Source organism: Sciurus carolinensis, chromosome 14, assembly GCF_902686445.1.
Source record: "Sciurus carolinensis chromosome 14, mSciCar1.2, whole genome shotgun sequence".
Classification (NCBI taxonomy): domain Eukaryota; kingdom Metazoa; phylum Chordata; class Mammalia; order Rodentia; family Sciuridae; genus Sciurus; species Sciurus carolinensis.
In genome coordinates this window covers 63,535,943-63,551,447 of record NC_062226.1, presented here as the reverse complement: position 1 = coordinate 63,551,447, position 15,505 = coordinate 63,535,943, and the positions used below count along the sequence as shown (strand labels likewise).

Sequence of the window (15,505 nt, the reverse complement as noted above, 5' to 3'; positions counted from 1 at the left end):
ACTAATTTTAGAACTTTTTTGTTGCTCCCAAAAAGGAATCCTGTACTCATTAGCAGTCACTGTCCAATATTCCTCACCCCAGACCAAATATGTTCCGAAATGTTCAGAAGGAAATGGTATTAAGAACTTGGCCTTTAGGGCCTAGATTCTAACACTAAATTTTCTTTATCCAGTTTGAAAATTGTAGTACAAAGGTTACTGTTGAGATAGATTTAAATATTTATTAAACATGCTGAATGAACTTAAGTTACCACTCAATACCTCAGTATATATGAAAAATATTGTTACCAAATTCTTGTTGCATAAGAGTTCAAAATCCTAGGATGGTTGTGAATTTTCCTACCTCAAGATGGTATAAGAAGACTTTGGTGTCAAATTTTTTGGAGAGGGTCAAAACTAGACCCTTTCAATCTTTATTTTTTTGATACTTCTTGTTGTGGTAGTTAATCTGCCAACACTGCTTGCTTCAAATGAGCCATCATTTTACTTTTTTCATAGTAGATGGTAATAGAACTAACAGTGAGAGTGAGTATTAAAATATGGGATTGACCAAACTAGCAATATTGGTGAATCAGTGCTGGTACAGAAAGGGGTTGGAGTCTTTGTGTTGATAATAGCAGTCTCTGAATTTATAAGTGCCAGGTTACTTAAGTAGTGGGAGACTTTAACTCTCTGTATTGTCTATAATCAACAGTAGAATGTTTTAAGTTCTTAATTTTTATCTCTTAGTGAATTGGAGAATAACTAGGAAAACTGCTACATGGGACTTCATTCTGGTCAATAAAAAGAATTATTTAGAAATTTTGTGCAGAATGACACAACATAGACGCAGAAGCTTTTAATACTAAGTAAACCAAAGCTTTTTAAATTTTATAGTTTAGAGGCTCTTAAATTTTTGTTTTTCGATTAAGATTATCCAAGGGATAGGTCCAGTGCTTGAGTTTGGTGTGATACTAGAGCACAAAACATGGTTCCTTAGTGTTTATTTGGCTATTTTTTTAATGGAGAAATTTGTCTTGATTAGAAGGAAGGATAATAAAAAGGAAGTCTAAACCCAACATGCATAAGAAAACTAAAATTATCGTCTCTAAGTAGTTTTACATGATGGAACTAAATATTTCATTGTTGGCATCTTAAAGATAAAATAGCTGCTCTCTCTTTGAGAAATAAAAGATAACAGAAGTGTAATGATAGGTAAATTTCATTTACATCTTTAGAAAAGAGAAAAGAACTATATAAAATACAGCGTAAAATTTTATAAAGTACAAGCGTATTTGGATAAAAGTCATGGATAACTAAATGCTGGTGTAAGCATCTAGAAAGAACCATTATCTGATATGGATATGACAGTCTTTTAAAGTTTCATTCCTTGTGGTAATTAGCAAACTGAATTTGAAAATATAGTGAAGTATGTGATGATTTTAACAAATTATCAAACAAGTTCTTCTTTAGATTGCGTATACATTTCAGAGAGCTGGTGGAGTATATGACCCAGCAGTAGTAATAAACATATTTTTAAAAATATTCCTTTTTTTTTTTTTCCAGAAATTAAACCCACTGAGCTGTATTCCCAGCCCTTTTTAAAAATTTTGAGACAGGGTCTAGCCAAGTACCCCAGGCTGATGTTGAACTTGTCCTTCTGCCTTAGCCTTCTGAGTAGCTGGGATTATAGGTATATGCCCTGTACTGGACTGAATTGGTCAGGCTGGCCCTAAATTCTGGGCTCAAGCAGTCACGTCTCAATCTTCCATATATGTTAGACTGCAGGCCACGCATGGTGCATGCCACCATGTCAGAACCAAAAGCTATTTTTCAAATAGACTGCAGATCTAGTATATTATCAAACCAGATGAATTCTTAGCCTTGGAATGAACTTCTTTAAAATTGTTTGCAGAATCAGATCAGGATAAATGGGTATCCTGTTGCATTTTCAATTCCCACTACACTCAGAGTAGATTTTAAAACAATTTTTAGTCTATGAAGAACAATAAGCATTGTAGACCCATGACATTTATTATGTAGAGTGGTTTCAAAAAACTTAAGACTTGGACATTGTTCTAACATGTCAATGAAATCACTTGTTTCCTAATCTACATTTTTCCTCTCAAAATTATAGGTAAATACACTTAAAGTTCATGAAAAGCAGGTTATGTAAAACAGATTTGAAATGTTTTTTAAAATTTGACGTTTTACTTTTAGTAAATGTCCCTTTTCTCTTGGTTCCTTGATGGGGTATGGACTAAAAAATATATAGTTACACTGTCAACTCTTTGATTAACATCTTACTGTAGATAATGTGAAACAAGCATAGGATAAACATGAGGGTGCCTGGAACAGGGTAGATATTTATGGGTTTGGTTTTTTTTCTCTTCTTTCCTTGATTGCTATTACATCTGTCATCATCCTTGTTTTAATAGGACTCAACCAACCTAGTTCATATTTGAAGAGAAAGTTGGCAGTAGGAATATTTAGACTCCAGAGATTGGAAGGAATTCTTAAATCATTTTTAAAAGTACCTGGTTAGTGAGCATACACAACATGGCTGTGAGGAAAGCTGCTTCCCTTTTCCACCCTACCAAAGCCTTAATTACTGAGGAGAAGCCTAAATGAAAATTCTTTTAGTGATATTTGTACAGAAATCAAAAAGAGAAGAGGTTTAAGAAATGGGCAAATCTCAAGGTAAACAGGCAATTATAAATCATTAACTGGCCAATTAAAAAAAAAAGGGAGAGAATATCAAAATTTTTCTTATTTTTGTAAGCTTGTACTATTCAGTTTTATAACTTCTTATTTGTTTGTTAGTCCCATCAGTTATCTTCTCTGTAGTTATTAAAAGTTAAGATTAACATTTTTAAGGACCCTCCACATCTAAATTCACAATAGTCTTGGAAAAGTAGAGTCCATGAAACTTCTGATGAAGAGCCATGATGCTGACTGAAGAGGACAAGGTAATCTTGAAGACAATCATTTTCTTAGTGATTCTAATAGGTAATGTGTATGGCACAGAGATGGATAATATAGTTACTCCATGTTTGCTTTACATTATCTACTTGTATCATAGTGCTTTAGACAATGTTAAGTCTTATGCGTTGGGTTAAAGCTCAACTTCTTACATGAATATGCATATAAACTTTAGAGTGATTGTATTGGTTACCTTAATGTGTGAGGAAACCAAGATTTATTGTATAATTTGCCAAAGGTTGTATCCATTAAATTGTCAGACTTCAGAACCTAAGAATTAATAATGCAGTATTGTCATTCAGCCCAAAGGTGGTTAATATCATTGAATTCATGTCTGTTGCCTTCAAAGATCAACCAGTACATATATATAAAGCTAATATGATCTAAAGACTTGCTTTAGATGTTGCCTAGGATCTGGAGCAAAAAGCATTCCTGTAACTTCTGTTGAGGTAAACCATAGGTATGTCAGCAAATGAGACCCTCCCATCAAATTTTATTGGTACTGATTATTTTACTGGTTTATCAGCAAATAAATGCTAAAATATTTATCCTTTTTTTGTATTAAGAAGCATATGTTCTCAGTAGATTTAGTGTAGATTCTGTTTAATCACTGAGACTAGTGGTTCTCAATCCTGGATACAGTTGCCTAGGAAGTTTTAAAAAATATTAGTTCTTGACACTTACCCCTGCAGAACTTGTAGTACAGATCCTGAGGGATCCCAGAGCATTGCTCTTTTCAAAAGTTCTTTCCCTGTGATTCTAATGTGCAGCCATGGTTGAGACCTACTGTGTTAGACCAGTGGTTCCCAACTTATGGTCCTTGACCAGGAGCATCAGCATTGCTTGTTAGAAATGCAAATTCTTGGAGTCACTCCAGACAGAATGCATCAATCTCTAGGTGTGGCCCAGAAATCTATGTGGGTTTTTAAAAAATGTTTCTATTGGTGCATTATAATTATATATAATGGGATTCATTGTAATTTATTGATATATGCACATAATATAATTTGCTTCATTTCATTTGCCAGAATTTACCCTTTTCCCCTTTCTTCTTCCCCCTGATCCCTTACTCTACTGGTCTCCCTTCTTTTTATCTTTTAATTGGTGCTTTATAATTTGCATAGAAGTGGGATTCATTGTGATAAATTTGTACATGCACAAAGCATAATTTGGTCAAAGATATTTAAGTCCTCTGGGTGATTCTGATGAACACTAACATCAGACTAACAACCATTCATTGATGGATTTCCTTTTGTCCTAGGTTTAACCATTGCTATCACATACCCACTACTAAAGAGCAACATGGGGGAAAGAGGTTAATATGGCAGTGGAACTAGTAAATATATTTTACTAAAGGCCAAGGGTAATATGTAGTATCTGAAGAAGCTCTATGTTCTTCCTTATTTTAGCACATGATTAGGCTTATAGTTCCCCCTGCTCCCAAGTACTGGGAATTGAACCCAAGGGTGCACTACCTAGCTATACCTAGCTATATCCCCAGCTCTTTTTATTGTATTGAGCCAGGGTCTCACTGAGTTGATGAGGCTGGCCTCACACTTGCAATTCTCCTGCCTCATCCTCCTAAGTTGCTGGAATTACGGGCATATGCCACCATATCCATCTGTAGCTTGTGTATTTTTCCATTTAGATGAAATTATTAGAACTCATTCTTTCCTAAAAGGTTATATTTTATTCAAACTAAATGATCTGTAGATTACTTTAAATGAGGAATCATTTCTGCACTATGCAATCTTTACACATCATTTACTTTGTTTAGAAAGTAATGTTCATAATGTATTTATGGGGAATTTATTCAACTTTTTAATTTTCTGGTATAGGGTTTTTTTTTATCCATTCATCAATTGAAGGGCATCTAGATTGGTTTCACAATCTAGCCATTGTGAATTGAGCTGCTGTAAACATTGATGTAGCTGCATCATTGTAGTATGCTGATTTTAAGTCCTTTGGGTATAGGCCAAGGAGTGGGATAGCTGGATCAAATGGTGGTTCCATTCCAAGTTTCTAAGGAATCTCCATACTGCTTTCCAAGTGGCTGCACCAATTTGCAACCCCACCAGCAATGTATGAGTGTACCTTTTTCCCCCACATCCTTGCCAACACCTATTGTTGCTTGTATTCTTGAAAAGAGGCATTCTAATTGGGGTGAGATGAAATTTTAGGGTAGTTTTGATTTGCATTTCTCTTATTACTAGAGATATTGAACATTTTTTCATATATCTGTTGATTGTAGATCTTCTGTGAAGTGTCTGCTCATTTCCTTAGCTCATTTATTGATTGGGTTATTTGTATTCTTGGTGTAAAGGTTTTTGAGTTCCTTATAAATTCTGGAGATTAGTACTCTATCTGAAGTGTGTGTGGCAAAGATTTTTTACCACTCTGTAGGCTTTCTCTTCACATCATTGATTGTTTCCTTGCTGAGAAAAAGCTTTTTGCTACTACCAAAAGCGCTATACAAATTCAATTGAATTTCAATTAAAATCCCAATGACATACCTCATAGAAATAGAGAAAGCAATCATGAAATTCATCTGGAAGAATAAGAGACCCAGAATAATTAAAGCAATCTTTAGCAGGAATAGCGAAGCAAGTGGTATCACAATACCAGACCTTAAACTGTACCACAGAGCAATGTTAACAAAAATCGCATGGTATTGGCACCAAAACAGATAGGTAGACCATTGATACAGAACAGAAGACACAGAGACAAACCCACATAAATAGTTATCTCATGCTAGACAAAGGTGCCCAAAAACATACAATGGAGAAAAGATAGCCTCTTCAACAAATGTTGCTGGGAAAACTGGAAATCCATATGCAGTAAAATGAAACTAAACCTTTATCTCTCACCCTGCACAAAACTCAACTCAGAATGGATCAAGGAACTTGGAATCAGACCAGAGACCCTGCACCTAATAGAAGAAAAAGTAGATCCAAATCTACATCACGTCAACTTAGGACCAGACTTCTTAACATGACTCCCAAAGCACAAGAAATAAAAGCAAGAATCAATAATTGGGATAGATTCAAACTAAAAAGCTTTTTCCCAGCCTTTTTTATTTTTTATTTTGAGAGAGGTTCTTGCTAAATTGCCCAGGCTCGACTCAAACTTGGAATCCTCCTACCTCAGCTTTCCAAGTAACTGGAATTACAGGTACATGCTGCCACCCAGCTCTATTAAATTCTTGAGGGGGGATATATTGTGTAATCATTTAGTGCTTGTTCTGAGATCTAGTTCTCATGTTCTGTTTCGCTCTTAAAGTCAGTCCTCGTAAGTCAAGCTCTTCCTGAAGGTCATAGACTTGAACTAGATCTCAGCTTTTCCTGATTGTAAAATGCTTTCCTTTGAAATGTTGTCAATAGATGAAGCAGTTCACACTCGGTTCATTATAGCATACTCAACCAATAAATTTTCACTCAGAGTTTCTCTAAAGAAACATTGACATAAAGTTTTTTTTTTTTTAAAAATGTTTTAGTTGTAGATGGACATAATGCCTTTCTTTTATTTATTCATTTTTATGTGGTGCTGAGGATCAAACCCAGTGCCTCACACATGGCCAGGCAAGCACTCAACCACGAGCCACAACCCCAGCCCAACATAAAGTTCTTAATCATGTGATCTAGAGTTGAATTTTTGCCATAGTTATCACACTACCTATTCTCTATAGTGTCTATCAAGGATTTAATACTGTATTCCTTTTGTCAGTCTTATGGGCCAATTAAAAAGGTAAGTTCAAGAAAACTTTGTTAGTGACTTGCTTTATCTTTTATTGTTTTGTTAAATATAATGGTCTAATTTAAAGGTTTTGATTTACAAATTTAGCTGATTCCTTTTTATTATTATTTTAGTTGTAGATGGACACAATCTTTTTTTTTTTTTTTTTTTTTTTAATGCAGTATTGAGGATTGAACCCAGTGCCTCAAACATGCTAGGGAAGTATTCTACCACTGAGCTACAACCCAACCCTTTAGCTGATTTCTATTAAGGAGAAAAGTTAGAAAACATCTGACAGTTTGAGAAAGTATATATTTAAAGAAGGAAAAGTTTTTATGGAAGTTGTTATATTTATGTATCATATCTTAAGAATGAATTATTGTCTGAGCTATATAAAGTTGCAAGCTTTAAATATAGGTAAATGATTGCTAAGAACCTTTTCATAGTGATGCCAACGTTATAGTAGCTTAAACTAGTAATTCTTCTATTAAAATAGCACTGTGTCAAGCACTCTACAAGTACTTTACCTGAATTATCTCATGTAATCCTCATAAAAACTCAGTGAAGTAGATACTTTATGTGTAAAGTGGAAATAACTGTTACAAGCTAGTAAGTAGTTGACTTATAGTCAGGAAAGCATACTTGCCACTTTATCTCTCATTTTGGGAGAAGCATGTTTATAAAGAGGTATCTATACCTGTTTATAATACCTTATTATTAACATTATCTACTTATAGCACAGGGAGTTTGTATAAATTTTAAAAAATTTTAGTCCCTGTAGTTAATGTTTCTGTAGAAGAGATACTATATGCCAGAAGTTCTTTACTTGTAAGTGCCTGTGCATTACCCACAATGAATTAGTATTAAAAAGGTTTAAAAAAAAAAAAAAAGTTAAACTGTTGCTTTTAATGGAAATATCAAGGCTTTGCCATGGGATTGAGTGGAAATGTCACAGCAACACTTAGAACTTTGGGGCTAATTTACACTGGGCAGTAATTAAGAGTTCGTTATATCGTTGCTTCTGGTGTTGATTTTTGAAGCTATTTTTAGTCAAGTACATGCTATTGAGTAGTCTTAATTATGGCTATTACAAATAGAAGTCAGTGAAACAATTTTGAATAAAACCAAGTGGTATTTTTAGCTGAAAATAACTTTTCAGTGAAGTAGTAAAACTGGCCAGTCACGTTGGTGCACTCCTGTAATCCCAGAGAGTCGGGAGGCTGAGGCAGCAGGATGGAAAGTTCAAAACCAGCCTCAGCAACTTAGTGAGGCCCTGTCTCAAAATAAAAAAGGCTGGGAACGTAGCTCAGTGGTAGAGTGTCCCTTGGTTCCATCCCCAGTGCTATTAAACAAAACAAAACATCAGAAACACTACAGATTCTCCCAGGTAAGGTGTTTAGGATGCAGATTATTGAGGGGACTCTCCCACCCCTGTGATGTGTGGGCCTTGAGTAGAGCCCAGAAATTTGTTTTTCAAATGGATAATCCCAGGACTCTATTATAAAGTATACAGAGTAGTGATTCTTTCAGCCTATATAGTTTAGACACTAAGAATGTGATTTGAATTCCAGATCTTCAGTTTATTGGTAAGCTTTTGTTTTACATCTTTCAGCATTAATTTCCTCCTCTGTAAACATCAACTTGATATATGTTCTTTATTCTTGTAACTTTAAAAAAAAATACCTAGTAGTAAAATAGAATCATACTATCTGCATTTTACTTACTGATTAATACAGATAGATTATTTTGGTAAGTATTCTTAATACTGAAGTATTGTGTTTTTTGCATAGGTGCTTTTAACCTGATTATGTTTTTTCCACTATTATCAAAATAGTTATCCAAAATTGTTAATGTATTCTAAAATTGAGTTTTTCCATGTAATATGTAAAATCCTACTGTAAGCAGTTTTAAGTAAGTTTTTATTCTTAATTGTGAGTAAGCTCTAAATTTAAGGTGTGAAACTTCATAATGTTGTCTATTAGAATAAGAAATGCTTTCTTTTTGCATGTGGTATAACATTAAAGATTTGCTAAACTAGAACATGCCTGCAGACGAATGGTGTCCTTATTTAAACATATTAGCCACAGGAAGCCATGGTTTGAAGGAATAGTTTCATTGATACTACTTTATTAAAGCAGTTTGAGTCTTTTAGAATTAATAGCTTACAAACCACCTATGAAAATGTAGTTTCACTATTGTATAGTACACCTTTTTTTTTTTTTTTTTTTTGAGAACCTAATCTATTTCTCTAAAATTTAATTCCCTGGGTTCTAGTCATTTGATCGTTTGCTGTTAGTAAAAACCAGTTTTGCAATTTAGCGAGACCTTAAACACCACGGTGATACTGTCTCTAAATAAAATACAAAAAAGGGCTGGGGATGTGGCTCAGTAGTAAAGTGCCCCTGGGCTCAATCCCTGGTACCAAAAAATTTTTTTTAAAAAACCAGTTTTGTTTTTAATTGGCAAGAATGTCATATAGTTAAGGATTATCAAAAGCATATACACTGAACGGTAACTGGAAGAATATTGTACTTGGAACATTGTAAATTTTATTGGGAAAACTTAAACTTCAGATATATTTAAGGCTCACTGGAAATAAAATCTCTGTCTCACCTAATTGGTTCAAAACTCTCAAAGATGTGATTTTCTTGAACCCATAGTAGAATAATGACTTGCAGATTCTGAAAACCAAGAGGTCATGCTTACAAAAGAAAGAGGAATGGCTAGTTTCTTCCATTATAGGAATAGGGTTGGCCTTGGAACAGTGGTAAGTAAAGTTGACCTTGATACATTTCTGTGCTCCAGTTCTTTGTGAATACCTTAAGACTTGTTTTAGAAGTGGTTCAAGTTTTCACTTCTCCCAAAATGTTTCATATAGTTGGCACAATTGCTTCTTCTTTGCAGTCAGTGCAAAGTCTGGAAGAAGTCAGATGCTTGGACCAATTTCTAGTGATTAGCTTCTGCGTCGTACATTAAACCTCATGGGAAAGGGAGTGCTATGTTAGTGACTGCCTATACTTGAATAGACTTAAATACTAGTATAATTAAGAGTTTAGTTGTCTATATGTTTTTGTTCTTGTTTTCTTTTAAGAATACTAAAAACATAATAAAACATTTTTCTTATTTTCTCTGTATGGAATTCTATGTTCCCACTCGGTGTGGTTTGGATATGGTTTGCATGTGTGCCCAAGGATTCATATGTTGAAAATTTGGTTCCTAGTGTGGTAATGTTAGAGGTAGTAAAACTTTTTAAGAGTTAGAGCCTTATTGAAGGTCCTTAAATCATTTGGAGGTGTGCCCTTGGAAAATATTATGGGATCCCAGTCTTTCTGGCTTCCTATTTCAAGATATGATCTCTCCCATCATTGGGACACATCCCTGTGACAAATCTGCCATTAGGCCTTCACCAGAGGTTGAACCAGTGAATCCCACTGATCTTATACTTTGAACCTCTAGAACTGTGAGCTTAAACCTTTTTTTAAATTTAGTTACCAACTTCAGCTATTTTGTTATAGTAATACAAAATGCACTAATATGCCACCTACCAATTTAGGTCAAGGATTTTCAGGAAGAAAAGAGGTATCAGAATCAAGGAGATCTTTTTCAAATGCAGTGATCATAGTTTATTATATTAAACCAAGAACTTCAGTTACATAAAAAGCAGAATTTTCTACTTAATGAGTTGGGTATGTTTCCAAACATTTGTGAGCCTGGTACATCCCAAGCACCCTAAAATGTGAACATAGTTCCTGCTCCTCAGTGAAAATTCTTGCTTTGCATTGTAAGTGCTCTGATAGAAATATGCATTCTTTAAGAGTACAGAGTTGAGAATGTTTTTGTGTTCCTGAAGGAAAATAGGAGGATACCAAAGGATAAAGAAGCAGAGAGTAGATTATGTAACTACAGAAGATACGTGGTGAGTAAAAAGTAATGAAACTAAAGGTGAACAAAAATTTCCAGTTAAACATTGCAAATTAAGATGCATATGTTTCCACTTCTTTCTATACCCCTCTAGAAGACAGTAAAAGTTCATTCATATGAACACCCAGGACCAAAAAAAAGATAGATATAAAAAAATACAAGATGAAGCAAAATTTTGGAAATGTAAAACACAAATGAATGAATAACTTAGCAGGCCAAAGAAAGCTGAAACCTAAAGATGAAAAGCCAACGAACAAGCAAGTTAAATTACCATTTGAAATCTTGGGTAAGGCTCAGGCCTTGGATTCACTAGGTACTTCGGAGGTAGGCGTGTAGAATATGAAGAGCCTTTTAACCACTTCTACCCTATTCAGGGTTGAAATCAAGGAAGAAGACATGGCAGTGATATCTAGGAAACAGAATTCAGCACAGAAAGTAATGGAAGGAGATCGCAACATGACAGCTGTGGAACAGGTCTAGACCTGCAGAGCAAGCTGTCCAGATTGGAATAAGGCCTCTAGAAAAGCTGTTTTGAAACACAAAATACTAGTTGAGTATCCAAAATGTTTGATCATAGAGGAGTTTTACAACTGTAGTGGAATGGAAATAAATTAGTGACCAAAAAGAAAGGAAAGCAAAGCTATGAAAGAAATATAATTAAAGAATATTTCATTGCTTAACTGTGAATACTGTTTAGTCAAAATGTTAAAAAAAAAAACTGATTTTTTTTTTTTTACAAGCTATATACTTTGTATAATGTGCTTGAGAGTAAGAAAAAGTTTGTCAACCCTTGTTAAGAATATGGAATATAGAGCCAGATGATCAATTTGAACCATGTCTCTGCTCCTTCCAGTTATCTGAATAAGTTATTTAACTTTTGTACCTTTTCTGGAAAATGGGAATATAATGACTCCTATTCGTGTTATAAGGATTATTGTAAATAAATGTAACTACTTAGAGTTCCTTGTCCATGTTAGTAATTATAAAGAATAATAGAATAGGCAAGTGAACTGGATGTGGGAAATTGGTAGAGTAACAGTTCAAAAAATATAAGCTTGCTATTTAAAAATATGTAGGTAATTAAGAGATAACTAAGAATTGAAAGTGATTGCCTCTGGGGAACAGAAGGCAGTGGTCATGGTGGGCTGGGACAAGACACTCTTTATTGTAAGCTTATTGTAAGAGTGTTATCTTTTGAATTTTGCTTGCATATGGAACAATACTTCAAAAAAATGGAGAGAACCTTTTGTTTTTAGCTAGTTTTGGGATTTTAACTTGTAGTATTTTTACTTTTTTTAATTATAGAAATCTTTAAACATATGCAGAAGTTGAGAGAACAATATAATGAACCTATCACCTAACTTCAACCATTATCAATTTATGGTCCATTTTGTATTATTTATACCAGCATCCTGAACATCATTGGATTATTTCAAAGAAAACCCCAGACTTTACATCATGTTCAACCATTAATGGCCTTATGTATGACTTTAGTGGCCTTGGTAGGTACACTGCTAAGATTTCCCTTCAAGAAAGAATTTTACTGACCAGCTGCACGAAGTGTTAGCTGATAACCTTCAACCATAGCACTTTCGAGATTTGTAGCTTTTGAGCCAAGGTTATTCCCTTTCCTGGAATCCCCCAGTCAGTGATCAAGTGTGATAAGGCTTCTGGTGCCTGATAATTTCTGCCCAAAGTGGAACTCTATGGTTAATTTATACACCTGAGTTCTGCATTGTGTTAGCCAAGAATTTGTCAGAGTTATACCATACTCTGGCTTTTCCTGCCCAACGTCCGCCCTTCCTTTCCTTTCAACACAACTGATGATCATTGTTTGGTTCAAGGGCTTTTATTTCCTGTGTCTAGTTTCTCTCTTTCTTTCATAGGTGTCACCTTCACCTTAATATCTGCTTCCTGAAAAAAACATCTGAAAAAGTAGCTAAAATACATCTTTTTAGAGTTTTCAGGAGAGTCAACATATTAGATATGAGACTGCTACCCTTAAAAGGTCTACTTATGTGTTTGACTGTTGGGCCATATTTGATAACTTAGGTTTTAGGAGGATTTTCAATATGACTTATGCTAAGCACCTATTTCTGGGAACCTGACAATTTTGGTATATGATAGGCAGTGCTATGACCAACCCCTAATAATCTCTCTAATGAGCTGCCCTGGTAGACCATATTTTATACATGTCACAATTTGTTGTTTAAGGAATTAAGCATGTTTTGTGTGATTCTACTAAGTGTCTTGACCTTGGTTCTTGACCTTTTTCAGTTTCCTTAGTATCTTCCAAAGGATTGAGATTTTTTCTTTTAAGTATAATTAGATACTTAATGGACTTTAACACTTTTAATCTGATTTGGGGTGTCCAAATTGTCCCCACTTTGGCATATAGAGACTTCTTCAGGTTGAACCTAACATAATTTTTGAGTGCTTCTTTGTATTCAGGTACAAGAGGATGTCCGAGGCCTGGGTTCAGCCATTTCCTCAAGAATCTTCAGTTATTTTTAGTAAGAAATTATATTTAGAACACAGTTTAAACTACTCATTGATACTTATTTGGGCATGTGTCTAGGTCTTTTCATAGGACAAAACTAGGAAATATAGTTTGGGTTTATATTGATATTTCCAATGAATTGAGAATTAAAGGACTGTAATTTAATAGCTTTAATTTTATGTTATCTTTTACCCTAACAATCATGGTTCCTAATATTACCATTAATTTGCTTTATCCTACTCACATGGTAGTTTCAGACTAACCTTTAGTACTACTACCACAAATGATGTGATTAATTAAAGGTTGTTTTTTCAAATTTTTTTTGTCCTTAGGAAATATATCATTTGGGCTATATAGTCAACTTACTGTGTTTTCAAATCACTTGTCACAGTTTTTTCTCAGTGTAGTTAAGTCACCAGTTGTGTACTTTGTTTTCATTTTGCTTTAGGTTTTTAGGAACTTCTCACATTTTATTTAGTTTGTTTTATAATTATGTGAAACATTGCATGGTTTATAGTTAAATCTCCAAAACAAGGCAGAGGAAAAGAAACAGACTCCATTTCTGGCAAATACTTGCATTTACACATTTACATACTAGATAGAAAAATAGCACATTACTGATTTGTCCCTTTCTTTTTGATTTACTATAGCCCAGAGATTACTCCAGCATATATGTTCCTCATTCTTTTTTTTATAGGAACATAACATTCCCTATATAGGTGTACCATGTTATCTTAAGTGGTTTCCTATTATGGATGTTCGATTGTTTCTAGTCCTGTTAATACAAATAGTGTAGTTGTAAAATAGCTTTTTATATGTGTCTCTTTGTGAAGATTTTTGTTATTTATGTTGGGGATGGATTTCTAGAGGTGGAATTCCTGGGTCAAAAGGTAAATGTATAGGCAAAATTCCTGGCCATTGCCAAAGTCCCCTCCACAAGGAGTCAAGTACCACTTTGTATTTCTGTCTGCAATGTATGAGAATACCTGATTTCCCTAGTCTATATCAAGCTTCACAAAACATTTTAAGTAGATCTGTGTTTTAGAATCTTCATTTTGGCAGAAGTATGATAAGGATTGGAAGTTGTGATCTTTAAAAATGAATAGATGCATTGGGCCTTGGCATTTATCTGAGAAATGCAGATCTTAACTAAAATTGTAGCATTACAATAAATTAGTATCAAAAGAAGATGTCATTAGGGCTTGGGTTTTCGCTCAGTGGTTGAGCGCTTGCCTAGTATGTATGACACTGGGTTCAATCCTCAGCACCACATAAAAATAAATAAAGGTACTGTGTTCATCTACAACTAAAAAAATATATATATATAATTAGAATCAAAAGAATATATAACTGGGGATAAATCCCCAGTTTCTGAGCATGAAGGGTTTTTACCAGAGACTACAACTAAACAGCAGCTTATGGGGTAGGGGGATTCCTGTGGGGTTCTTCTAGACTTCCGGGTTAGAGGTATAGTTAGAAACAGGAATCCAAGGTCTGGGGGTTATGGCTCAGTGGTAGAATGCTTGCCTAGCCTGTGTGAGGCACAGGGTTTGATTCTCGGCACTGCATATAAATAAAGATTCATCAACAACTTAAAAAAATATTTTTAAAAAATAGGAATAAAAATTTTTTCTTTTTGTTATTGTTTGTTTGTTTTAGTACCATGGATTGAACCCAGAGGCACCTAACCGCTGAACCACATCCCCAGCCCTTTTTATGTTTTATCTGAACAGAGTCTTACTAAGTTGCTAAAGGCCTTGATAAGTTGCTGAGGCTGGTCTCGAACTTGCAACCTTCCCCCCCCAGCCTCCCAAGTCACTGGGATTATAGGTGTGCAACAATGGACCTGGCCTCGAAAAGTATAGGAATTCTAGAGTTGTCATTATGTAAATGTTAAGATATATGTAGATAAAAAGAATAACATCATGGACTGGGGTTGTGGCTTAGTGGTAGAGCACTTGCCTAGCACATGTGAGGCCCTGGGTTCAATTCTCAGCACCACATATAAATAAATGAATAAAGTAAAGGTCTGTCAACATCTAAAAAAATTTTTTTTAAAAAATAACATTAATGTTAGGTAATATTTGAGCACTTGACAGGCTCTTGACTTTGTCAAAAGTAGTGTTATGGTACCACTTCCTTTTTTTCTTTTTTTGTTTTGTTTTAATGTAGCAATTAGCATAGCATCTCTCTGGCTAGAATTAGAAAGTATTCATTTTCATGAAATATCTTTTACAGACATGTTTGTGTACATATATATAACCTACATTATTCTATTTTGACATTGTAAACACAAATTCCCTTGTTCTTGTGTATGAGATGACTTTATTTTGCTTCATCTCCACATAAACATTATTGTAAATTTAATTTTAAAACTTTCTTCCAGTTCTC

The 15,505-nt window shown here is 34.3% G+C and overlaps 1 protein-coding gene across 3 annotated transcripts in view; it reads left to right on the top strand.

Moving 5' to 3' along the window:
- The window catches only part of Uhrf2 (ubiquitin like with PHD and ring finger domains 2), an 88,276-nt gene that overhangs the window by 21,123 nt on the left and 51,648 nt on the right, over nucleotides 1-15,505 (top strand). The gene's annotated exons all lie outside the window — the stretch shown is intronic.